Source organism: Marmota monax, unplaced genomic scaffold (genome assembly GCF_021218885.2).
Source record: "Marmota monax isolate L192 unplaced genomic scaffold, Marmota_monax_Labrador192_F-V1.1 WCK01_AAM20220418_F8-fsc00017, whole genome shotgun sequence".
Classification (NCBI taxonomy): Eukaryota; Metazoa; Chordata; class Mammalia; order Rodentia; family Sciuridae; genus Marmota; species Marmota monax.
The window spans coordinates 6,981,294-7,008,926 of record NW_026695241.1 but is presented as its reverse complement, the minus strand read 5'-3'; the positions used below and the strand labels follow the sequence as shown (position 1 = coordinate 7,008,926).

Below are 27,633 nucleotides of genomic sequence, written 5' to 3'. Positions count from 1 at the left end.
AACTTCACTGTTGTCTTATTTTAAGAAATTGCCACAGATACCCCAACCTTCAGCAACCACCACTCTGATTGGCAGCCATCAGCAAATCAAAGAAGACTCTTCACCAGCAGAGTGGTGAAGTTTATTATTGCTGAAATCTCACATGCTTGTTAGCATTTTCAGCAATATTTTTCAATTATGGTATTTACATTTTTTAGATATATACTATTATTGCACACTTAACAGTCTATGCTATAGTGCACACATACTTTTATAGGTACTGAAAACCCCCCAAAATTCATGGGGCCCACTTTATCACATCACTCTCTTTATTGGGGTGGTCTGGAACCAAACCAACAACATTTCCAAGATCTACCTATACTTGATGCTTTCTCTATGATTCGGTAGGGAAAATTCAGGACTCATTTTTGAAGGAGACACTGAAACTTTACTTTTTACCCTTTCGAGAGAGGAAGCTACCCAAGCAGTCCCAGTCTGAACCTGTTTTTAAAGGCTTTTGCTCCAGATTCTTCCAGCACACGCAGGACAAGACTCCCCACCTAACTGCCCATAGCAAATGGTGCTTACTGCAAACAACACATGCGAAGAAGAAATTCATATTTTTTAAGCAAGTGTTTCTCAAATTTTGCTCTACATTAGAATCCCCTGGGGAGTGTTTTTTAATCCCCATGTCCTGGCCACATCCTTGACCCATTAAGTCCGAATTTCTAGGTGCTGGTGTGGACAGGCAGCACGCTTCCTCAGACTCCCCTGGCGATTCCAATGTACACCCAGGTTTGAGAACCCGGGCGAGGCAGTGACACCCGCTAACTCTCACACAATGCCATGAGGTCGGGCCCATCCATGGATCCACTCATCCGGTGTTTACACCATTCTCCCACATGCCAGGCAGCAGGATCTCAGGGGATAGATTTTCATCCACATCCCAGAATTTGCTCATCTAAAACAGCTGTTGCAACAGGGGATACATTTTTTTTTTGCAAGTGCTCTTCTATTTAATGAAGAAATTCTTTCTCATCCCCTTCTTATTCCTTCCCATTAAAGCATAACCTACAAAGAGCAGATGAATTACGCTTCGGCAGCGACTGTAAAGGACAGCTCTTTTATCTCAATGGAGCATTTTCTCTTTACGATTCCATTATTTTATTCTGGCATGACATGCCTAATGTCTTAAGTATGGTACAGCTTTTCTTTTCCTCCTCCCCCCCTTCCTTTTTTAAAGTAAGGTGAAATTTCAGCCAAAGTCAACTCTAAAAAATCTTCCAAAAAGAGGCCATAGAAGAACACAGCGGTATTTTTTATTTTTTTTATGAGCAGCTGAAGGCTGATCAAAACACTACTCCCAAGCCACAGAATGCGTACCCCTGGCATTATTCAGGACTGTTTCTTGGCACCCTGAACACAGGCCAGGACATGGAGTGGCATTTTATGTTAATTATTATCATTGAGGCTCCTGAATTTTCAAGCAGCAATACTTAAAGACACCCATTCATGGCTGGTGGGGAAGGCCGCCTCTTCACCCTGTAGTAACTGAGTACACAGGAAATACTTTTGCCAGAGAAGTGCCGTTCATTCACCTTTGGATCCCAACTGCCTGTGTGTGAACTTCTGGAATACTTCTGGAAGTTTACTTCCCTACCTTGTCTATTCTGCTTTTTGGCGACTCCTCTTAATAAGCCCACCCCATTCAAGATCTCTCCCTGCTCCAAAATCCACCTTGTTACATCCTCTTCAATTTCACTCTTACCTATTCATATTGCAGATCTTCAAAGGCACTCCCCAAAAGGATGGAGTCAGAGTCACGATTGATTTTCTGTTAACACCAGAAGGAAGATTTATGTACATGCCCATAGAAACATATGCTGCCTGTAACACCTTGTTAGTACAAAAGAATGGAAGTCATATATTCTACTCCATAAATTTGGTTCCGTTTAATGCTAAAAGACCCCATCATTAAAGACAAAGATTAAATAGTGGTAAATATCGGCACACTCCTTTGCTGTTGCTCGAGTCTTCCCAATACACTGACGACCTTTGCTAAGGTTATTGGAGGGAACATGCAGTCACCAGCCCAGATGGTGCAGGTGAGAAGTAAGGGGCAGATGCCAAGAACTTCCAGGATCTTCGCAGTGCTGCACAGTGGCTGTGAGCCCTGGGTGGGGAGGGGGATGACCTCAGGATCTCAGAGACCTGAGTTTGAATCCTGGCTGAGCCATCAGCCTTAGGTCCTTAGGTCAGATATTCAGTCTCTGTAACTATCCCTGTCTCTAAAATGGAAATAATAGCAATGATGGCTTTTGTGGGACTGTTGAGACTTAAAGTGCTTAGAAAGTAGTGAGGGAGTATTAGTTATTCTAATCATATATATTTTTTAAAAATTTTTGAGACAGAATCTTATTATATTACCCAGGATGATCTTGAACTCCTAGGCTCAAAAGCTCCTCCTGCCTCTTGAGTTACTGGTACTATGAGCATGTGCCACTGTACCCAGCTCCAACTCAAGCAAACCCATGGACAAGAGGAGTAGGTATCATCTGTGTTTGTCTTACAGGTGAAAAGAGTTAGGTGCATAGAGATGAAGCCTTCCTCCACAGTTATTTTTCTAAAATGCAAAACGACTGCCCTACTCTCAGGTTAAAATTCTTCAGTGGCTCTCATCACTGGGAAATTATAAAGCAGCATAAATCCCAAACTCCTATTGCATAATCCCTTGGTGCTATCTTGGATTCCCCCCCGCCCCAAACTCAACCAAAGTCCATTCTACCACAAAGCCATTCCACAGTGCCTCAGGTAGCGTTGCTCCTCTCTCCTCTGGCTGCCCCTCCACCTGAACACACTTCTAACTTAGTGCTAGTGGTATTTCTCTGAGACTGCTGGGGTTTTCTGTCTGACTTTACACTCTAAACAGGAAGGTCCTTGAGAATATGGACAATGACCTATTCATCTTCATTGTCCCAGCTTAGCACGAGACACCTGGTAGTTTCCATTAAATGCTTGATGAATAAATGGATGGGTGGGTGGATGGATGGATGAATGGACAGATGGATAGATAGATGGACAGATGGATAGATGAATGGGTAGGCGAATGGATGAACAGATAGGGATGAGTAGATGGATGGATGGATGGATGGATGGATAGGTGGATGAATTGTCCAAAGCCACAAAATAAGTGAAGATAGGGCAAAAGTAGACCTCACATCTACCAACTTTTTTGGGGCCACTGTCCCTTAGTCCCTCTACTGCCTTTGCCAAGATATGAGTGACATCTCAGAAAAAAATGGTGAATCAATCTCTGATCCAGAATGGATGCCATAGAATCTTAACTTTTTTTTTTAATATTTATTTTTTAGTTATCGGCGGGCACAACATCTTCGTTTGTATGTGGTGCTGAGGATCGAACCCGGGCCGCACACATGCCAGGCGAGCGCGCTACCGCTTGAGCCACATCCCCAGCCCATGCCATAGAATCTTAAACCGGGTATTTAAAAATAAACCTGTGTGCATTGATGTGCATATCAATAAAAAAGGGCTCATACTTAATACTGAACTTTAGAATACATGGAAGGTGAAAGAGGGACAAGAGAAAAACCTATTAGATAAAATTATCAAGTTCCTTCTTGAAAAGTGCCTTTATCTTAAACTGTCACAATTGTAAATAAAATTAGATAACAACAATAATACCATGTAACACAGTTTATTATCACCCTTTCCTTGGACGCTTTCAATTGGAACTGAAAACACAATTACTAATTAAATTAGGCAACAGGAGGTATCATTTTCCAAATGGAACCCTAGTGATGTAAATGAGTTACTGCAGCTTCTCAAATTTCTCACTGTCACCCAAAGAGGGGGTCATTCACTGGGCTGGAGTCACCTCCGACAAGCAGGTCCACAGAATGCATTTTCTTTTACTCAAAATGCAGTTCATTTATGTATTTTCTAAGTAGTTACTGTAGCCACTAAAAGACCACAGAGGCATTAAGCTTCATTTTTCCCCTCAAGGAGCATCATGTGCCCAGGTGGGTGGAGAAGTGCACAGATGGTGAGAAACGCAGTCATGACTGGGGCAAAAAAATCAAAGTCTCGAGGGAGAAAATGTGCAGAAAGAGAATCACAGTTCTTGTCTTGCAGGAGTCTGGGAAGGAAATAAAAACAGTTTTAAAGTGGAGACAGGGTGAAGCAGGAGGCTGCCATTTCAGGGGTCTGACAGCATTGGGTTTTTTGTTTGTTTTTTTCTTTTCTTTAAGAATTCAGCCGTATACTACAATGCACCAAACTCTTCACTTGCTTCTTCTTCTTTTTTTTTTTAAAGAGAGAGAGAGAGAATTTTAATATTTATTTTTTAGTTTTTCGGCAGACACAACATCTTTGTTTTTTTGTATGTGGTGTTGAGGATCGAACCCGGGCCGCACACATGCCAGGCGAATGCGCTATTGCTTGAGCCACATCCCCAGCCTTTCACTTGCTTCTTAATTGAAGCCTTTTTCAAACTGTACTCTACTTTTTATTTATTCATTTTTATTTATTTATTTTTTATTTTTTTGGCAGTACTAGGGATTAAACCCAGGCTGCTCTACCACTGAGCCACATCCCCAGCCCTTTTTATTTTTTATTTTGCTATAGGGTCTTGCTAAGACCCAGGCTGGCATCGAATTTTTCTTTTCAAGGCATTGGAAGGAAAGAGGGTTTTCTGTAGTTAAATGGAAATTTGGGGAAAATAAAATTAAAATTAAATTTGAATAATAACACTTTTTTTTTTCCTTGAAAGACACTCCAGAACCCTAATATGCAAAGGTGAATTCAGAATCTCCTAGACAGAGGTATAATGTGCAGATCTGACCAAGTTAATTAAATGCAAGATTCTTTTTGTTTGTTTGTTTTGCAGGAACATCTTTCCGGCTAGTGTTTTGAAGAACACACAGAGAAAATACTGGTCTAATAGAAATGACACATAAATCATTCTCCCCTTCTTATTTTAAGGTCTTAGCCACAATTTAAAAGGAAAAAAAGGGGGGAAGCCCACCATGGAGAAATAAAGAGAGTGCTTCAGCAAGCACCCAGAGCAGTAGAAGGAGTTTGGGACCCGCTCATCACTTACACTGTGACCTTGGCTTAAAAGTTGCTGAAGCAGCCAGGCGTAGTGGCACATGCCTGTAATTCCCAGCAGCTCAGGAGGCTGAGATGGGAGGATCGCAAGTTCAAAGCCAGCCTCAGCAAAAGCGAGGCTCTAAGCAACTCAGTGAGACCCTGTCTCTAAATAAAATACAAAATAGGGCTGGGGATGTGGCTCAGTGGTCAAGTGCCCCTGAGAGTTCAATCCACAGTACCAAAAAAAAAAAAAAAAAAAAAAAGTTGCTGAAGCTTCCTCAACCATAGTTTCCACATCAGTCAAACGGGAATAATGACAATTCCTGGCCCTGAAGGTTAAGAGTGATAGCATTTGCTGAGAAAGGTCAGTCAAAGCATCCAACATGTTCAGGAACCATCTCCTGAGACATTGAAGGGCGACAGGGAGAGGCCAATTAGAGTTAGTCTTCTGGGCTGTGTTCTTCTAATAAAACCAAAATATATTCAACTTGGATACAAGAGAAAGTCTCAAAGTGGGCCACGTGGGAAAAGAAAGAAGAAAACAGGCTAAAATGGGAGGAAGGTCTGAAGAAAACTCTCAAGCCGCGGATTTCCAAGGAAATGAGTTTAATATGAAATTACAAAAGCAGTGCCCTTGGCTGTTTGTACTTTTCTATGAAATCTGATATCCAAATATCACAACGTTATCAACAGGAGGAAGAAAATGCAAAGAACATCAGGTTGAATACTTTGGATTGTTTTCTCCCTCCAACCCTTCAAATCGGTGTTTGTAGTATGGTAGGGAAACGCAACACCCACGTTAAATTTATTGCAGATTTTAAGATCCAGGATATTTTTGAGCAAATATATAGAGATGGGCACAAAGGCCAGGAGCAAGTGACCGTGGGTTATGTGGTTAGATCAAGTCCTTGAAAACACATGCTTCACCGGCCAAGTAAATCAATTTTTACCACTGCCTTCTAAAACATCTGCCTAATACAGATCTAAAACTAAAGCAAATCCTCATGCTGGAGTTTCACGGTATACATTAAAAAAAATCTTGCATATAAAGTTGCCTGGGGACCTAAAGCAACCAGTTGGAAAGAAAAAGAATGAGCTATTTGACTTTAAAAGTCACATTTTGTTAGGATAAAATGTCCAAAGACGGCTGCTGATAGAAATTTGTATGGAATATTCCTTCATCTGAGTAGAGTCAAACAGGGTTCTTGGCAAGTTTTTTGTTGTTGTTGTGCAGAGATTCTCAAGAGTTAGTAGGAAATGTCTAGTGAGTGAAGGAATTAAATGAATGAAAGAACTAATAGATGAATTAAGTGGCTTAGTCACAGCGTCTCAGGCTTGGAAGAATTCTAGGATTTCTAGGATGCATGATCAGAAAATGATACCCCCGAGTATAGCTTCTGGGCATGCAGAGTAGTTAGAACTGCAGGACTGTGGATGGGCCCCAGAACAAAGTCTCTTTCTGACCCTCTGCTGTCCTTCCTTCTCCTGTTCCCTCGCTGCCCCAGGGAAGGCCACAGAAACCAGAATTCCTCTTCCCCAAGGGGGGACATATACTTTAGAGCCCTTTCCCCCTAGAGTCAGACAAAAAAAAAAAAACAACAAAAAAAAAACCCTCTAACTTTCCCTGCCTTTCTGTGTAGGAGCTGCCCATTAAGAAATTCCCTGACCTACTTTCTCTGACCATAAGACCCTTATTCTAGAAGGCATCTGCCCTGTGCCCAGAAGAAGGTGCCCACAGAGACACCAAGGAGAATCTGAACCGACAGACCCTCTCGGGTTTTCCCTCACTCTATCACCAGTAGGTCTGAATCTACCTGCTTCATCAAACCTAAGCACAAAAATACACAGTTTCCCCTAGGTATTTGGGTCTTCATTCCCAAAAGTCCCAAGTCATATAAAACTTTGATTAACTAAATCTGCTATGCTTCTCTCTTGTTATCCTGTCCTTTGTTTTTTGGGGGGTGGGGAGGGTACTGGGGTTTGAACTCAGGGGCACTCGGCCACTAAGCCACATCCCCAGCCCTATTTGGTATTTTATTTAGAGACAGGGTCTCACTGAGTTGCTTAGCACCTCTTGTTGCTGATGCTGGCTTTGAACTCGTGATCCTCCTGCCTCAGCCTCCCGAGCCACACCCCTACCCTAGCAATTTAGGTTTTAGTTGGTATACTATTAGGAGAATTCACTAACTGGCCCAGCAAGTCTCTGTGTTGTGATACAAATTACGGGGCCACAATGGGTCACTTCCAGAGGCTTCATTTTTCTGTAACAGAGCTAACACCTGTGCCCCAGCAGACAGCACCTGGTCACCTTATGTCTTAGTTAAGTACTTATCACAACTTGTGATTCTTTTATTTGCTGACCATGTGTTTCAACTTTGTGGAAGTAAAGATCTCGCCTGTTGCCAGCACCTGGCCCAGTACCTGGGCACACCTATGACAGGACTGCGGGAAACTCACTGCTGGATGGAGGAATGGGAGTGGGTGCTTTTCCTCAGTGAGTTCCTAACCTCTCGGGCAGGTAGCACTAAGGTTCAATTACCTGGCCGATGTTGGTCCCTGCTCTGCCACCCTGATATAACTGTGCATCTCAGGGCAAACGTCTTCCCTCCTCAAGTTTCCTCATTTGTAAAACTGGGCACTTAAACCACAATCTCAACGTTCCCCCACGTGAATAGTATTCTCAGATGACTGAGGAAAACATAATCCCAATTACCTGAGTTATCATAATAATGTTGGGAATGATCAGAACAAATGTACGAATGCATTCCGAGGCTGTTTTATGTCTCAGTCGTGGTTTTGTCAAGTTAGCGAACTTCTCTATCAAATGGCAAACTGGATTTTTCTACATCTGACCCTTAGAATGCGTGTGACTGGTGAAGTGGCCAGTATCCATTCAGTAGGAAAGACGCAGCCTCTCCGTCCCCCTCCAGGGCATTTCCGAAGCCTGTTTACAGGATTTCTAATGTGACATGCAAGTAGCATTTCATTCAGCAGCATTTGGGGGGATTTTGATTTTTTTCTGCCACCAGTGGGTTAATGTACTGAGATATTCCTTTGTTTTTACGAAGGGGCAAGGAAACACATTTAGCTGATCCGGTCCATTATTAAAATTGCATTTCAGCAGTGGCAAATAACTCCAGCCACCTGACGCTGGGCTTAGGCATCATCTCCCCTTGCTACAGCCCAAAGCTATTACATTAAGAGCAGAAGGAAACAATAGGGCTGACAGCCTCCAACTCCCCTGGTACAGGGAAACCATCAATCCAGCTGGTGAAGTATTTAGCTACAAAAGGAGAAAAGACATTCTTTGATTGAAGGATAAGAGGGAGGAATACAGAGACGCTTTTCAATCAGAGCTCGATAGGGTACACTTGAAGAAATAACCGCTTCAACAGCCGGATGGTGAGTCTGGCCACTTGGCCGCAGGAGAGCTGGAGCTGGCATGCACACCTGGTGAGGACAGAGAGAAGTTTGGGGGCAAATGAGGTCACTCTGCTCCTTGCTCAACTTGGATGCTCGGGATCCGCACCTAGCCCCTTGGGTAGTAATCTCTAAGAGAAATGAAACAGCGCGCTTCCTTGGGGGCTAAGGAGGCACGAAACTGGTCTCTTTAGCTTCCACGGTGCTAAGTAATATTAATAAGCTCTAAGTCTTTATGTAGAAGTCAATGAAATTAGTAGTAGTGTTTAGAAGCCAGAAGCATGGTGTTGGGTTATTAAACAAAACAAAACAAAACAAAAAAACCCCGACTATTCTTTTCAGCTCAACTCGGGCTCCGTTTCTCTGGGCTAGAATAGTAGTGTTAATAGATTCCGCCTTGACTAAAAAGGGAGCCAGTGGCAGAAAATCTATTCCTCCAGCAAGGTTGCTGGGCAACGAGCAAGCTTTTGGCATGTGGCTGATGTCTCCAGGCAGCCCGGACTACACAAAGTAAGCTCTTCCATCACTTACGACTAACTTGATTTTGATGGATTAAAACCGAATCAAAATGTACTGTAACTTGCTCACTTCCAAACTGAGGAATCAGGGAAAGACAGAAAATACCCCAACCCCCAGCTAAAAAGATTCACTGAAGTTCATTCTACAGGGTGATAAATCTGGAATGCACTCTAGTATGTAAGTGATTTTGTTTTAAGATCAATTATATCCAAAAATAACGGGAAAAAACAGCATCCAAGAACGTTTTGGCCAGGCATGTTGTGTAGCCTATGATCCCATTGACTTGGGAGGCTGAGGCAGGAGGATCAGAAGTTCGAGGCCAGCCTGAGCAACTTAGTGAGATCCTGTCTTAAAACAAAAAGCAAAAAGGGCTGGTGGTATGCCCCTGGGTTCAGTAGAGTGCCACTGGCTGGGTTCAATCCCCAATACCACACAAAAAAAAAAAAGTTGGGGGAGAACAGGAGTGTTATAAAGATGGAATGTTCAGGACTGAGGATATAGCTCAGTGGTAGAGCACTTGCCTACCATGCTTAAGACTCTGGGTTTGATTCCTGGCACTGAAAAATAATAAATAAATAAAGATGGAGCCTCAGTGTAATGAGGAGTTCCGGATTCAAATGCATTTCTCTGCCTAGCACTATTTGAGTTGCACAATTTCATTTTTTTTTTTTTTTTGCAATGCTAATCAAACCCAAGGCTTTGCCTGTGGCTAGGCATGCTCTATTCCACTGAGCTACACCCCCAGCTCCTGAGCTGCAATTCTTCGGCAATACCTTCTTTGATAAACATCTGAGAACATCATTAGCTGGTAATCAACAAGTTCTACACTTCTAAAGACTCAGGGGTCCCCACTTGTGCTCTAAGTTTACTGAGAAATGCAAGACTTTGGACACAAAGTAAGAAGGCGGCTTGTCACCAAGTTCTTTCTCAAAAGATTAATTAGGCATTTATGTGTTCATTTATGAAAACCGTCATCAAGATAGATAAACCCAGCTGATGAGAAGTGGGTGGAAAATGCCATGCCCATCCTTCCCAGGGACCCTTACATAAAGCAAACCTACCGCATGGTCCTGAAGGCCAGAAAATGCACTCACGCCTATTCTCTAACTTTTCTTTCTCGTGGAGAAAAACATCCTTTAACGCATGCATAATGTATCACCTCCTTCAGTAATAGCCTCTTCAAAAAGCTGCACACACCTGCATTGACAGGGCTCTCTCTCTTCTCATGCAATACTCAACCCGTGACCATCAGTGGGTTCAGAGCCACCAGAGGAGAGATCGAGGGCAAATGCAGGCAGGCCGAAGAGACCAGCCATGTTGGCCACACATCTCCCAAGAGCGTCGAGTGAAACCGAATTGTGCCTATTGGCTCCTAATGCAGACAGGGTCCAGAACCTCAGGAGAGGTGCTTGCATGTCCCAGCCGTGGAATGTCCCATTCAGGGCCCGCCTGCTCCTCATCCATTACGGATCCATTATGCCTTCAGTCAGTTTCCATGTTTCTTGAAACACATTAAAATGCACTGCAGGAGCTAAAAGCAGCCTCCTCTGAAACCATTATGATGATAAAATGCAACTTGATGGAAATTGATATATTATTATTGCTCCCTAACAAGACATATACCCCCAGGAAACAAACAGTTGTTAGTTTTAATACGAAAAAGAGACTTAATGGGTATTCCCATGAGCTCGTAAAGGTGGCTGAGCAGGTGCATGGCACTGCCAGTCTCCATCAGTCTAATGCTGGCCCACCCTCTAAGGTCTAGACTAAATGCCACCCTAGAAATTCTTGCTAAGCTCCTTCCCCAAACTAATTTTTCTGTTATCTGTAGCTTTTTCTCTGCGTGGAATATTTTCCACTTTATATTAATCCTTTGCATTTAACCATCCTCTTTCCTACTAGGTGTATGCTCCCGGGTATGTGCAAGGTCAAGGCTTCATTCACAGAGTAGATGCTCAATCAGTGTTAGATGATTTGGGTTTTCATGGAAGGAGAACAAAATAGCATCAACATAACCCTAGAAAACCAGGATTTTTTTTTTAAGTTTATGAACAATCTGGAATATCTGGCCAAATCTTTAGTTTCACAACCCAGAAAGAAGAATCTTTGTTATGAATTAAATCAGCCAACCTGCTCTACTTTTCCTATTGGGGTGCCTTTGGCTCTCTGTAAGGAACCTAGCAAATAGTGGTTGTGCAGAGGAATGATTCAGTAGAGGTGATGGGAATATTCAAAGTTAACATTTTTTTTTCCTAGTGGCTTCCTTTCTTAACTATTCACATTATAAAACTGATAACAAATCTATTGTATAACCTTGATCCTTTTCATATATACTTGCATCTACGCACACATACATACATACATACATACGCGTACTTTCTCACACTAATCAATTGTCAAATGTTGATTATTAAAGGAATGTTCTCTTGGTTTGATTTTTTTGCAAGATTTTTTTCCCATTTGTTTCCTAACCAAACATCACTGTTTGTGATTATTTGTTATTTCCTAATGTGTCTTCCTCCCTAATGGACTATGAGCTCTCCAAGGTTGGAAACTATTTCTATCTATGCTGTATCACATACGCATTGTCTAGCACTAATCCTGATGTGGAGGAGGCACCCAGGAACTATTTGCTGAATGAGTACCACCTAAATTAATTAATTGAGGAATGAATGCCTAAGTGAAGTTCCAGTTTGGTTGAAGGTTTTCAAAGTATGACTAGAGGTTTAGAACGAGGCTACTAGGCTACTACAGTAGATTTTGCTTTGAAGAAAACACAAATCATAATACTGAAGCTAGCTCTGCTTTAGGAAAGTGTCAGGAGCCAGTCTTTAACCCTAGGGGAGAAAATTGGAGGCAGAAGGAAAAACTGGCAAAGAGAAAACACCTCATTAACTTGTTTGAAGAGAATGTTTGAAATCAGATACACTTATAGTCAGATACTCATGATAGAACACTTGAGTTGAAGGTTCACGTATGTGTTTTTTTTGGGGGGGGAGGATACCGGGGATTGAACTCAGGGGCACTCGACCACTGAGCCACATCACCAACCCTATTTTTTATTTTATTTATAGACAGGGTCTCACTGAGTTGCTTAGATCCTCGCTTTTGCTGAGACTGGCTTTGAACTCATGATCCTTCTGCCTCAGCCTCCCAAGCTGCTGGGATTTCAAATGTGCACCACCATGCCCCACCTATGTATGCTTTTTTTTTTTTCCTTTTAAAAGTTTTATTCTCCCAGATCACAGAAATAGCGTGAATTTAGATTAAAAACATGCTTTATATGTATGTTTTAATATGTTTTAAATACAGGTTTGGGACAAAAAGCATCCTTACTCATTTAAGATAGAATTCTTTCACTTGCTCACACTTCAGTGTGACTCTCTCCTTCCCTTGGTCTCTGCCCTGCCATGACCTAAGATTTTCTCATACTGTATTTCAAATAGTTTCCTTATTCTTTCTCACATATATATTTGTGTTTGTCAGAATATATGTTCTGTTTTTTTATTCAGAAAAAAGCATCCTAAACATGCATGTGTGCAGTTACACTGCATACTTTATATGGTTATGAAGATGTATGCATATTATTATCTGTTTATTTACTCTTGGTACTATAACAGTAATTGAGATAAAGACCCAACAATAGAAATTTTTTTAAATATCTTTTTTAGTTGCAGACGGACACAATACCTTTATTTTATTTATTTATTTTTATGTGGTCCTGAGGATCAAACCCAGTGCCCCACACATGCTAGGCGAGTGCTCTACCACTGAGCCACAACCCCAGCCCAACAGTAGATAATTTTTAAAATTATTTATATTTGACTCTATGACACCAAAAGCTTATTACTAAGTAGACCTCCCTTCTATTCTTCCTTCTATGTAACTTAGGCTTTGAAGACTAATTTATGTTTCAAAGGCATATGCTAACTGATCACACGGGACAGTATAGGTAAAAGAATTCTGTAATTAAAAGTCTAAATCAAACATAAGTTATGTGTCATAATAATGATTTTTCTCTTCAATTTATCTATATGTGTCTGTGTATTATACATTCTATGTAGTCTAACATAATCGTTTTCAACTGCTCACAGCCCAATACTGATCAGGGACAAAGTTCTCAAAACAAGAAAACCAGAACAACAAATAAAGCTTTTTATAATGATAAATGTGATAAATGCATATGTATTTTTTTTTTGGTACTGAGGATTGGATCCAGTATAACTGAATGACATTCCCAGTCCTTTTAATTTTTTAAAAAATTTTGAAACAAGAGTCTCACTAAATGGCTTAGGACTTGCTAAGTTGCTGAGGCTGGCCTTGAATTTGCAATCCTCCCATCTCAGCCTCCCAAACTACTGGGATTACAGGCATGCACCATGGCGCCGGGCTGCTAAATGCATTATATTTAACAGACTGCTCTTTACTCTGAAATTAAATTCTTACTGATCTTCTGGTTTGTGTTACAGGTCCTTTGTTTTATGGATAACAAATGGCTATTTTTAAAGTCCTTATTTAAAAGAAAATTTGAAATTTTATGAACCCATAGGATCTAAAAGTCTGAAAAAAGCTAATTTAGGCAACGGAAACACCAACATGTCCATTTTTGGTTTCAGGCTTTCAGAAAGGAAGCAAGGTTCCCCACCACCATCAGCAAGGCCAGTCCCAGTGACATGGGACACATCCAGAAGGAGCCTCCGGGGCTGCAGGCACACCAGCACCTATCCACTGCTGTGAAGTCACTTCATTTTCCAATTTGTCTCCGTGGGCAGCACCACTTTAGAAGAGACCCCAAATCTTAAACTTGTACAAGGTGGGGGCAGGGTGAGGGAAGAATTGAATCCAATTTATTATAGGCAAAGAGACTTCAAAGTCTCCATCTGATGGTTCAAACATCCATGACAGAATTGGTATTTCTTTTCGGATTCGGGGCATGGCCAAGTCACACAGGCTCACTTCCAGGGTCCAGTTTTCATCTTGGAGGCTGCAGCCCAGGCAAGCTCTCTGCCCTTTGATCTGGATGGCACCAGAGTGTTACAAATACGCTTGTATTAAGCCATCTCCAGGCTGCCCGAGGGTATCAGTCTGGAATGCAAGGATGGGTGCTTCAGACTATGAGGTTCCCGAGTCTTCGTTCACATTACATTTTTTTCTGGCAGGCTGGCTAATGCTCCTTCTATGGCATGCAGCCATGTGACGCCCCAAGGCCCCAGTAATGTGTAACAGCATCATAAGGGAAGACTGGAGCATTTGAATCTAACCTAAAGGCCAGGAATTCAGGTGAAGGACAGGGAACTGTAAGCAAGCACCAGTATGCTGGATCATCCGTTCATGAAGCAGCCCGTAGGCACTTAGCAAGCACCTATGAGTGCCAGGCAGAGACGCAAACAAAACATCATAGACATGGACCATCAAAGCATCCATATTTCTCCACCCACCTCTGGGGTCCATGATTCCCCTTCTCCTCCCAGATCTTCTTCCTCTAGACTCCACAGCATGAGCCTTCATTTTCAAAATCAAAACGTATAAAAATCCCCCTACAGCTGGGAGACCTTCCATGTGAAGGAATGTGCAGTCAACAGCAATCGTCCCCAGCTCGACCACTATTTCCCTATTTCCCGGACAATTTACTGAAAACCCTCCATCCATTCTTTACAGGTTGGGGGCATCTGCTGTGCCAAATTGTCTGCTGGTGACAGAGAGAAACCAACATATTCCGAATTGCCCAAGGATAAAATTGCAAAAGGAGAGAGAGGTGGCCTTGAGAAACAGCTGCAGTACACTACACCTGTGTGACTTGTCACCAAGAAACCTTAAGCGGTGGATGATGGGAGAAGAAGAGAAAGCAGCTCATTTTATTTTTCACCAGCTCAAATCACACCAGCCATCATCCCCTGCCCCAAATCAAGAAGTCCCAAGTCCATCGGTGACTTCTCCGTGCAAACACAGAGATGGTGTGATTGTCATAACTCTACACTGGCTGCTCCGGATGGAAAAGACACTTTCTTTTTAATTTTTTTTTTTTTTTTTGCAGTTCTGGAGATCAAATCCAGGCCTCTTGCATGCCAGGCAAGCATCTACCCCTGGGCGACACCTCCGTCCCTGGTACTGCTTTTAATATCATGCTTACTGGACACTGTCATCCAAAACACAATACAATCACCTTAAGGCAGAGAGAGAGAGAGAGAGAGAATGTGCTCTGTGGGGTAGGCCCATGCAAGCTTGAGTCTCAGCAGACACACACTAAAGAAATGATCTCCCGTGTCCCGGTGAAATGGCGGTGGGACGTGCACACGAGTGTGTCTGGATGGCCTTAAAGAAAGAAACTCTTTCAGAGAGCAGAGACCTTAACCATCTTCCCAGCCTTTGAAGTTATGCACAATGACGTCCTTTGGTTCCTTGCCCGGGGCAGAGGTTTAAGCTTAAAGACTGTATTTACTCACCAAGGATCCTGGAACTGTTTTCACCATGCTACATGGCAGAAAGGCTGAGTTTTTAAAACGGCAAATTATAAGACAGTGAGGTGGGGGACATCCTTTACAAGGGACACCCCACTGTGCTAAGGGGCTCGGGAGCTCTAGGTTTAACTTTCTGGGTTTAATTTCCTTTCTTTTCAGTCCTCTGGACTATTCAGATCAGTCTCCTGGCACTAAAGTCAAAGTCACAAGAAGCAGGAGTAGGTTTGTCCATCCTGCCTCAACCTGTCCTTGTGCCAGCCTGTCCAGCCAAAGCCTGTCCTGCAGACACCAGCAGCAAGCCCAGTGTGCAGGGTTATAGAGGTGGACAAGCTGACCGGACTTGAGTCCAGACGGAGGCCACAGCAGGCACAGGGATCCCTCGGGTACCTGCAGGGACAGCGCCACCCCTGAGGATTTGCAGGGGAATGGCAGCTTTGGAAGAAGCAGGGTGTGCCATGCTCTTCAGAGGGTGTGAGATGAGTTGCAGAGACACAGTGATGTTGGCCAGATTTACGGTGGGTCCTGCCTGCCCCGGCCACCACTGGAACCCTGCACACCAAGTCTGCCCAGTGCTGAGTATACAGAGGGCCCTCGTGACATGCTTGTGGAACAAGGCCTGGTAACTGCTGCTCCCAACGCTTCTTCCCTGTCTGCTAGATACCTGCCCATCTAGGGCTATAATCTTTTTAGAGGCTCACCAGGCTCAGTCCTGGACATGAAAACATCCTCTCGCCAGAGCTCTTTGGTATGTTTGAGTTCACTTTGATCTTGTGCCATGACAACAGCTCTTATGCAACACCCCACACCCCCCTCCAAAAAAAAGCTGGGAATCCAGTATTAGTCACCTAAGGAAAGGTAAGAATATTCCATGTTGTCGTTATCGAGATTTGGTGATCTCCATAAAATTAGTTCCTGAATTGGAGCCATACACTTGAAGGAAATATGTTGCCTCGAGATTTATCTTTCTTCTTGGGAGGACTTGCTGGTGCCTCTACAGCACCTGATGTTAGGATAGGCCTCGGGCCAGTCATTGTAAAGAGCATCTGAAAAACCGCTCAGGGCGTCCCGAGTGTAGCTCCATGCAGAGGCCCTGGGTTCCATTCCCAGCACCACAAAGAAGAGAAAATCCCCCAGGACTTGGAGCTTGGTTGTTTTGTGGAGGATATGACTATTTGTTTGCTTAAGCAAGGCTGTATGCAGGGAAAATGCTGAGAAAACATTGGCTAAACCCGAGACCCCACCAGCAAATAAAAGCCCACGGTTCGCAGTGTATCCGTCTGGAGTCTTCTCCCTGATTTATAGGGATGAATAATGTATAAATAAGCTGAACCCCATTCAAACAAGTCAGCGATCAGTTCACAGTAGAAGTGTAAACATGACCCTTGGTTTAAGTTAACCTTCAACTCCAAATTGTCTATATACACAATAAAATAAGGCCTGTGTGGGGGCCTGGGGGGTGTCTGCCACATGGGCAGTGATGGATTCTCCCAATTGAAGGTAATGGTGTGAGTCAATATGAAGGGGCTCTTCCAGACACCCCCTGGCACCTGTTCATGGAAGGCCTCTCTGCACTTGAAATCTTCAACAAACCACGCCTAGTCCTGGGACTGTGTTTGGCTTTCCTAGCAGAGAGGCCACAGGGGTTCCCCAAATTACACAAAAGGGACAATTTGGTAAGGAAAAAAAAAACTATAAAGCAGTGCTTCTGGTTCATTGAGTTAAAAGTCAAGCCTAATTAAAATAGCCCTTTGCTTAAGTAATAAGAAAATGAAAAAAAAAAAAAGTAAAATAAATACAGAAAGCAAAACTCAGGAGGTAAAATGACCACGTACTAACTTTTAATGTCTAATAAAGCAGGAAGGCAGAACTCGAGTCACTTCTCAAGATGTTCAATAGCCCAATTAGGAAGCTGGCCCCTGAGCAGCTACCTAATTACCTGGGAGATTAATTCCCTGGGCACAGGCCCCACGCGTCCTTTCCAGGGAGCTCCATCGCTCCCTGAAAAGCCAGGGGAGATGAACATCTAGGTTAGGTTTGATGCTCGCACTTCTCAAGGGTTACTCAGATCTCAGAGATAAAGATTGGCAGATCAAGGGAAAAGCCAGACACGACTTCTCGGTTCATTAGAATGGTGAAAGTAAAATCACTTTCTGCAGCTGTGAGGACGCAAGTCAGCTTTCCAGAGCCCGGATGTAAAGGGAACAACTTAACAAACCAAAAGACAGATGAAAGTCAAGCAACAGAGAGGGCGGAAAGGGAAAAAAAATAGAACAGTACTCCTTAAGGGACTCTTTCCTTCGTGTTGATTAAATTGACTGATTGATTGATTAATTAATTAATTTTAAGACCGGGTCTCACTGTGTTGCCCAGGCTAGCCCCAAACTCCCGGGCTCAAGTTGTTCTCCTGCCTCAACCTTCCAAGTAGCCAGGACCATACCCACTGTTCCTGGCTTTGCATTTTATTTTACTTTATTTTATTTTAATGGGAGGAAAGAAGAATCAGGGCTTTGTTCATTTCGTTGTTGTTTTTCACTGCAGGTTTAAAAAAAAACAACAACTTTTGTTCTGTTTCACTTTTTTTAATTGATAATACCCGCATAAGTTACAAAATTCAAAAAGTCCAAAAGGATATAAAGTGATAAGTAAGTATGCCTCCCACCCAAGTCGCCAGCCACCCTGTTCACTCCTCAGCACCAAAAACAACTGAACAGATAAGAAACCACAAATCTAGCACCCCCGACCCCCCGAGTACACACACCCATACACCAAAACAAAACTAACAATACAAAATGAAAGAAAGATCAGAGATCAGCTAAGCATTTCTGGCATTTATGCCCTATCTTTAAAAAAATAAAATAAAAATGAAAATGTGTTCTGTAAACTCATGTGCCATCTGCATTTCTCAATGTCCTGGGGACATCACTCCATGTCGACACTTACAGATCTGCCTTGTATTATACAGATGCAAGTACATCTGTAGGATAAACATCACAAGAAATGGAACTGTTTGGCCAAAGACATGAGCACTTTCTGTTTTTATCCATTTGTTCTTTGTAGCAACTGTATCCATTTAAACTCCCTCAGCAAGATAGGCCCTTGTTGCTTCTTGCCTGAGTCAACACAGTATTATCAACTGTTTTGAACTTCGCCAATCTGACAGGTAGAAAAGATCTCTTGGCTTTTAAAAAAAAAAAATTCTCTTATTAGCAATAAGAAAAATCAGCTTTTTGTATGTGTACGAGACGTTTTTAATTGCCTTTTGTGTCAACTGCATGTTCGGACCTCAGGTGAGGGTCTACTTCCTGTTCTTTAATAGAGGCAGTCTCTCCAGCAAGTAACATCCACACTGGTCTTTTGTTTTGTATTTCATAGTTTCCGAGCCCGTTCATATATTATCTAACTCATTAATCTAATTAGTAAGGACACATAAAACATTATTCTCATCTTGTACTCAAGAGGGCCAGAGTTTCATGGGTTGGCCTGTTTGAACAAAGATTCCTTTGTCAATCTGTAGCCAGAATTAGAATTTTCATTGTTTACCTTTTAATCTAATGATGTGTCTGTGTGCTTTGTTACATTGAAAATGCCTCTTAGATTGCAGAAAACAAATGAGAAAGAAGTATTCTCTTTTTCTCCAATGATGAATTTATATTTTCTATCTATCTGGCTGGTTTCCACTGTAGAATAAGAAAATAAGGGATACTAAAACTTTGGTCTCATCGTATAGTTTGGGCCAAAGCCTAAAAACAAGCATCAGACTCTGCACATCACCGACGCCTCAACCTGTTATTACCAGGTGGCGGAGCACGGGGGTGAAGGGACAGGACAGGGGAACGGGGGCACAGGCCTTCCAGAGCCCGTTTACAAGTCAGAGTGGTATGACTTCATAATGGCCTATTGTTCATGGGTTAAAAATCACCATTGCCCAGCAGATACCACCTGCTCTCCAGTGATTCATTTTTGGCTACCCCTGAGCATATGCAAAAGTCAAAGAAAACAAGCTCCCACTTACTGAACATGGACTGCAGGGTCAGCAGCTGGGATAAGCACTTTACGTAAATCCATTTGGCTCTCTGAGGAGGGAATGGACTTTCTCGAGAAATCTTCCAATCACAGAAGTGAGATTAGAAACCAGGTCTCCATCTCTTATCCCTGTTTTATGTCCCTAGACGTAGGCTCAGTGCAGAAAGTTCCAACAGAGGAGGTCTCTGTGCCTGGACCCACTGGAGGGTGCTGTGCTACATGACAGGAGGGCCATCTGGGGGTCTTCCACTTGAAAATCAGAAGTGCCGCCCCTCAGGTGTACAGCAGACTTGGCCTCAGCTGAAATGACCGGTAGAGCAGATGGCCACCTGGGCTTGAGGAGAAGGTGGACACAGAGAGGAAGAAGGAGGGGAGATGCGTGGCCACTCGACTTCCACGAAAATGGGGTGAGGCTTCCCAGTGATCTCGGGTAACCCTGATGGTCATGGGAATGCAGATGTCGCTTTCTGTACCTTCAAAGGCAATGCCTAGCCACACGGGCAAGGGAAAAATGAGGGAGGAGAGGGAGGGGCTTCCCAAACCACTGAAGATGTGCGTAACTGAACGGCAACATTGGGAGCAACAGTGTCCATTATAAAGACGGTGGCACTGGCTTTAACTTTAGGTTGGTGTGAGATCCTGAAAGAAGGTGTGTGTGTTGGGGGGGGGGAAGGGACTCCAATGTCATCACGTCAAAATAACAAGACCCTCTTTTGCCCCCTGGGCCCTCCTGGGATTATAGCTGCTTCCCTTCCTCAACCTGTAATCAGGAAGCAGGAGTTTAACATTTTTCCGTTTAACTTCTCAGGAGAAAACTACTCTTAAATAGACAGCACTAATTTTGCTGCACATCATGAATTCTTGGTGAAATTACCTAAATCATATGTCCAAAGAAGAGAGACAATTATCAACAGATTTTGAGCATCAGTGCCATTCAGTATTTTCAGATGGAGAAAAAAAGAAATACAGAGGTCAGACATCCCTTATCTCAAAATCCAAAATGTCCCCAAATCTGAAACTGTTTGAGCACCAACACGATGCCAACAGTAGAAAATTCCCCACATGACCTCCACGTGTGGTAGTCCGAACACAGGCACACTAAGGATATTATGTAACCCTACCTTCAAGCTATGTGCATAAGGTGCATATGAAACAAAGGAATTTCATGCTTGGACTAGGTCCCATCCCCAGGAGATCTCATTTCACTATGGAGTTGCAAAAATTCTAGAATCTGAAAAAAAAAAAAAATCTGAAATCAAGAAACACTTTGGGTCCCAGAAGAGGCATTTCAGATAGAGGAAACTCAACCTGTACTCCTATTAGCCCCCAATGGGATCTCTATCTTTATATTCATGTCAAAACAGGGATGGGCAGACTTAACATGTGGTAGGAAAGTGTATAGTAAGAATCACCCAAAGGGGAGTCAAAAGGAATTCAAAAATTGTACTACGATCAAACTGCATAATGTGCACATTTTTGGATGGGTGTGAGTAGATTGTACCAAGTATTTTAGGCAACATGCTAAGATTTACTTTTGTCATCTGTGGGGTTCCTCTGATTCTTCTCCTGTATCCTCTCTCATTTACATGCACAGGATGGTGGGACAGAAAGCAGGACCAGAAATTTCCTGCTCCCCCCATTCATAAAACAATTCTGTCCTCACATACACCTTCAAAGGGTTATTAGGAGGACATTATACACATCTTGACACTGTCAAAACTATGCTCAATTAAACTAATACAGGATGTTCCATTTCAAAACATGCCCATGTTCTGTCCCAAAGAGAAGACATCAAGAGAAAATGAATCTGGACCCCTTCTGAATGGCGACATCTGCATTCCCATAACAATTCACTTATCACACTAATTTAGGTTTAGAGTCAAAATCAACGTTGCTGTCAGAGAGCTTATTTTTATCCATTTAAGAACTTCCAGACTAACGAGAGATCAGCGGGAATTTCAATGTCTTAGTAATAGGGAGAAAATAGAGTCTACGTAGTGCACCCAGCAATGGGAACGGAACTCCCAATCCACCTGGCAAGTTGTCTGTGGAGCAGTTACTCTAAGGTTGCACCTGTGCCTGAAGGAGATTCCAAAACACAGCCCAGTCCTAAGGGGCGTACCGTCCCATCTACCAAGATGGCGAGAGTGAGAAAAACAAAATGAAGAGTTATTAATTAATGACCTGCTACAAGCCAAGCTGACCTGTGTGATTTACTCAATTCATCCTCGCCAGGCACTATTATTAATAAGTCCATTTTACAGAAGAGTAAATGGAGCACATGAACAAATAAATATTTGAGGGCTGGGTGTGGGGCTCGGCGGCCCGGCACGTGCCTAGCACGCACCAGGCCCAGATCAGATCCAGTGCTGCTGGTGGTACTTTTCCTGCACAAGTTTCAAGTCATTTTCATTTTCTTTCTCATCTGATTCTCAGAACCACCATGAGGCAGGCAGGAGCCCAGGTGTCTTACAGCCATACAAGATGGTGATGGCGGAACCACAAGTAAGGGTTGGTCTTGTGGCTTTGGTAGATGGCATGAAAAGGCAGTCAGTCCCTTGAGATCCAAGTGAGGGACAGCCTCACCTGCTACGCACTGAATTATGTCCTCCAAAAAGTTATATCGAGGGGCTGGGGTTGTGGCTTAAGCAGTAGCGCGCTCGCCTGGCATGCATGTGGCCCGGGTTCGATCCTCAGCATCACATACAAACAAAGATGTTGTGTCGGCCGAAAACTAAAAAAAATAAAATAAATAAATAAATAAATAAATAAAAAATTCTCCTCTCTCTCTCTCTTTAAAAAAAAAAAAAAGAAATTCTATCGAGGTCTTGACTCCCGGAATCTCAGAAGGGGGCTTTGTTTGGAAACAGGCTCTTGTAGCTGCAATTCGTTAAGAGGTCACCTTGGAAAGGGCTGCCCGAGAGGGTGGTCTGAGCATCCGAGAAGCAAGGGGGAGGGGGGTAAGCCCCGGAGGGGTGGGTGCCTTCAAGATGGCAGGAGGGAAGGGGATGTCACCTCAGATGGCAAGAGGAGCCAGAGCAAAGTACGGAGGAGGGCAGGGGATGGCACACTCGGGGGGCCAGGAAGGAGACCTGCTTGGTTTGAAGGAGGCTCAACGGGGCAACTACAGAAAAGAGCAATGTGGGCAGCCGTGCAGGGCTGGATGGTCAGGCTTTTCAGAAGGTGAGTTTAGAGGGAGCGTACAGTCCCATCTCCCAAGATGGCAAGAGTGAGGAGGACGAAATGAAGGGTTATTAATTAATGTCCAATTAATGAAAAGCCAAGAGTTCAGGAGAAAGGCAGGACTTGACTGTGACTGCTGAATAAATTACGAATCATACGGAACACTGAACAATCTAAATCACAATGATTCTAAATCATAAATAATTATAGAATAAATAGAGAACCGACTCTCCAAATTGAACACCTTTCACATGAACCCGGAGAACGTTTCCACAAATACATGTCCACGATGCAAATCTGTCTCGGAATTCTTTCTGACCTTATCTTCTCTGAAGGTGAATCCTCGGATGGACTCGCCTACCCTCACTCCACGCCAAAAGTGAAAGCTACATATCATCGTCATTAATAATAAATGGAAGGGACTCAGGTTCCTCACTCGACAGGAAAAGCGTAGAGAGAACAAGCCCTGGAAGTACAGTTCAAGGTGAAAATGATTCACGGCCGCAAACGTCTCCCAAGTCCCTCCACAGAGAACCTAACCCAGCCTCACCTGCTCTGCACTGAATCATGTCCTTCAAAAAGGCAAATCGAGGGGCCGGGGTGGTGGCTCGGTGGTGGAGCGCTTGTCTAGCCTGTGTGAGGCACTGGGTGCGATCCTCAGCACCCCACAAATCAATGAAATAAAGGTATTGTGTCCATCCACAACTAAAAAAGAATAATAATAATATTTAACAAGAAGTTTTATCAATGTCTTGACTCCCAGAACCTCAGAAGGGGGCTTTGTCTGGAAACAGGCTCTTGTAGCTGCAATTGGTTAAGTGGTCACCTTGGAGTAAGGTGGGCCCTGAACCCTACGTGTCCCTATAAGAAGAGACAGGGAACCACACAAGGAGGGCCACATGGTGACAGAAGCAGAGACTGGAGGGATGCTACCACGAGCCAGACCGCCAAGGGTCACCAGCAGCCCCGGAAGCCAAGAGAAAGAAGTAGTGCACCTCCCCTAGAGCCTTCCAGCTCCGGGCACTGCCAACACCTTAATTTCCAGCTTCCTGCCTCCAGATTTCGAGGGAAGGAATTTCTGCTGTTTTGAGCCACACAGTTTGTGGCAGCTCTAGGAAACACCTTTCATTCCACATCTGAGAAGTAGGACGTGAAAGGACAAACCCAGGCTCATCGGGGACTGGGGAGACTTGGGGCGTGGGCTCCATTCTGCAGGTCCCCCTCCAAGGTAACCAACCTCCCTAGACCCCACGTCCTCCTCTTCAAAATGAAGTGTCAGGGCTGGATGAGCCCCGGGGGCCTCCTTTAGCGTCCCATCTCTGTGATTCTGTCCCATCGGAGCCCCCCAAAGCCATTCGCTCGCCTAGATCTACCCAAGGTGAGACTATCCCGGGGCTGGGGGAAAAAAGTGGAAACTACTTTCAAACTCAAGAAACCCAGGGTCAGCCATAGACGTCAAGGAGAAAGTGCAGAGGCAGTCATTAGCGGTGGTGGTTGCGTGGACCACATGCCACATCATCATTCCATCTTCACGTCAAATCTGGCCCGCGGCCCTCGAGCCACAGCCAGAGACGCTAGGAGCCGCAGCCACAGAAAATTAACACCCGGGACGCACAGAGGATCCTGCAACCAGGCTCCATCCAGCTCCCCAACCTGTGCGTGTCAAGGTCATTTAACCCCAGAAAGACGAAACCTGCTGAGCAGAGCAGAAGAGAGAGAGAGAGAGAGAGAGAGAGAGAAGAAAAGCTGGCATTGCGATCTCGCCTCCCACCCTCAGCCCAGCCCCCAGCCCACTTTTCATCTCTCCTAATTCCTGCCTGGTGGGCGCCCCGGAGCTGCTATAAACTAAGGAGAGAAACAAACCCCGCAGTAAAGACCAACAAGAAACTCCTCCTGTGGAACCTCATGCACGCGCAGCACACCCTACTATTTTACCTTTTTTTTTTTCCCCAAAAGTAAATTGCGGCTGTCAAATTACACCCTTTCATTACTGTCACCGGCTCTTTTAAGAATGGCTTATCAGAAAAGCCTACCGAGGTATTTAATCAGATTTTTTTTTTCTTCTTCAAATGACCTAATGTTTTGGTATGAAACTGCTGCCAGCTCATGCTGGGTAGAAATTTAGCACTGTCAGCATTTAATTATTATTTTATCAGGGATTTCTTTACTTTCCTACAGGGAAGAAATAACTTAAAAGTTTTTTTTTTTTTTTAATTTCAACAAATGCTTCTCTTTTAACATCACAAGACGCCGCCTTCAGTATTTTGCTTTGTCAAAAATGACTTGTTCGGGACATGGGGCATAGCACAGAAATGTTCTTTTAGGTGAATAAGTGGTACTGCTATCACTTGCTTCAATCTTCTGGACACAGAAGCCATAAAGTGAAAATTGCATTCATTATTCTGGTTTTGGGGTAATGAGATTATTCATGACTCATTCATGTTTGTGACAGCAGCTACTCCCTCCAAACATCTCCTGCCCCCAAAAGCCTTGAATGAAGCTTCAGCTTTGCATCTTCTTCTTCCTCTTCCTCCTCCTCCTCCTCCTCCTCACTTAGCCTTTTTCCACAGTCTTACCAAGCCCTCTCCACCAGCCCCAGGGTCTTTGCACATGCTATGCCCTCAGCCAGGAAGTTCTGCTTTAGGAGTAAGAGACTGGAGAGGAAAAAAGAGTAACATGGGAAGAGAAAGAGAAGGCAAGTGGGTGTATGTTATGGTTTGGATGTGAGGTGTCCCCCAAAAGCTCACATGTGAGACAATAAAATGCAAGATGGTTCAGGGGAGAAATGATTGAGTTGTAAGAGTCTTAACCCAATCCTCTGATTTAATCCTCTGAGAGGGACTAACTGAGTGGTAACTGAAGTGGTAGGTTGTGGCTGGAGGAGGTGGGAATTAGGACGTGGCTTTGGGGTATATATTGGTCTCTGGAGAGTGGAATCTCTCTCTCCGCTTTCTGATCACCATGACGTGACTGGTCCCTTTTCCCGCCATGATATTCAGCCTCACCTCGAGCCCTGAGGAATGGAGCCTGCTGTCTGTGGACTAAGACCTCTGAAACAGTGAGCCCCAAATAAACTCTTCCTCCTCTATAATTGTGCTGGCCGGGTCTTTCGGTCACAGCAGTGAAAAAGCTGACTAAAATACTATATGTGACCACCAACCAAGAAATGTCCCAGGGTTACAAGTTTTGTGGCCAATAATGGTGACACAGGGGCCAGACGTCTAGGTATGCTTCCTGAAACTAGTTTCTCTTTCATCTTTAACTTCTGCCTTGTCATGCATCCAAAGTCTTTTTTAAGAAAAGCAGCCATTTCATCACCAACACCACCAAAAACCTCCACTCTTCATCTTTAACCCAGTTCCGTTTTCCTGGAGTGGAGTCCTGCTCTTTGAACAAGCTGGGGATGCCGGGTGCTCACAAGGCATAGGCAGCGTTTCACTGAGCATCTACTATGAGCAAGGAATTGTGTCCACAACTAAGGGTACCACGTGGCACAAACTTAGGGGCAAAGTGGCACTCAAGGGAAGAGCCACATGTAGGAAGAAAGCTCGTCATTTATCAGGGCCTGGTGTGACTCACCAGGGCAAGGAAAGCCAGGTAACAATGGCTCCATGTGCCCGCTCCAAAAGGTGCCTTGTGCCCCAATAACTTTCCCCATTCCTGTCCTCCCTCTGCCCAGCCCTGGTCTTTCCCATCTTAGTAAATACCACGTCCTAAATGTCAGCATTTCAGGACCTCAACTTCCCTCGACCTTTCCATTCCAATCTACCAGAAGGTTCTCTTCATCTGAACCATTTCAGTCCTTCACCTTCCTCCAGTCCACGGACATCAGTCACCTGGTCTCCACGATTGCACTCTTGTCCATGTCCAAACCGTTCTGCACACAAGAGCAAGAGGGCTGCTCTGGACGATGCCTGGCCGTGCCGTTCCCAGGCTGATGGCCTCTCAGGGCAGGTGGAATAAATGCAGTCTCCTCCAAGACCAGCCTGCCCCTGGTCGACTCCTGGGTCCCTGCCTGGGCTGCTCTCCCCCACATGGGCACAGTTCTGTTTGTCAGACACACCAAGCTCCTTCCACCAGCTCAGGGCCTTTGCACATGTTACGCCCTCAGCCTGGAAGCTCTTCCTCCATCATCTGCTTGGTGAGTTCATTCTGGACTCGTAGGACTCTGTAAATATCATGTTCTCAGAGCTGGTACCTAACACTCCTGTCTTTCATTGCTTCTTATCACAATTTCCAATTGTTTTACTTGTTTGTTTACTTGCTATCTATACCAAAATTCCTTGCTAACAAGGGTCCCCTCTGTCCTTTTTATCTGGTATAACCCCAACAACTAACACAATGAAAAATGAAAAATGTAACATTTTTCAGTGAATGTGTGGCTTATTTATTTTTCAACGAAGAGTATCTAACAGAGAGAAGCTCCTCTATGCATTTACATGTGCTTTGAATCACAGGCATCTTAGTCTAGTTTGTGTTGCTATAACAAAACACCTGAGACTGAGTAAAGAGTGATTCTTTAGCTGGAAAATCCAAACAGCATGGTCTGATAAGGGTCCCCTGGTGCATCACAACATGATGGAGAAGTGGAAAGGGAACGGCCCCCATGCAGAAAGTGCCAAGTACATGGGGTGTCCCCACTTCATAACAACTTCTCCCCTAAGAATAATCCAACCACCTGAGCCCCCATGACCTAATTACCTTCCAGTAGGCCTCACCTCTTAAAGACCTGCCACCTCCCAACACTGTTATTAGGCCAAACTTCCAGGACAGGAGCACATGGAGGACAGATCAGACGCAAACCGTAGCTGGGTCTCCACACTGAGCACAGGGAACTGAACTGAGTCAGCAGGTATGGCTGCTCCAGAGGCCACGGAGACACAGTGACAATCACCTCCAAGGGACCTTGACACCCCTGAAAAATCCTGATCAAGACAATTAA

At 43.9% G+C, this 27,633-nt stretch overlaps 1 protein-coding gene across 6 annotated transcripts in view; it reads right to left on the bottom strand.

Moving 5' to 3' along the window:
• Foxn3 (forkhead box N3) overlaps positions 1-27,633 on the bottom strand; it is a 387,213-nt gene that overhangs the window by 315,855 nt on the left and 43,725 nt on the right. The gene's annotated exons all lie outside the window — the stretch shown is intronic.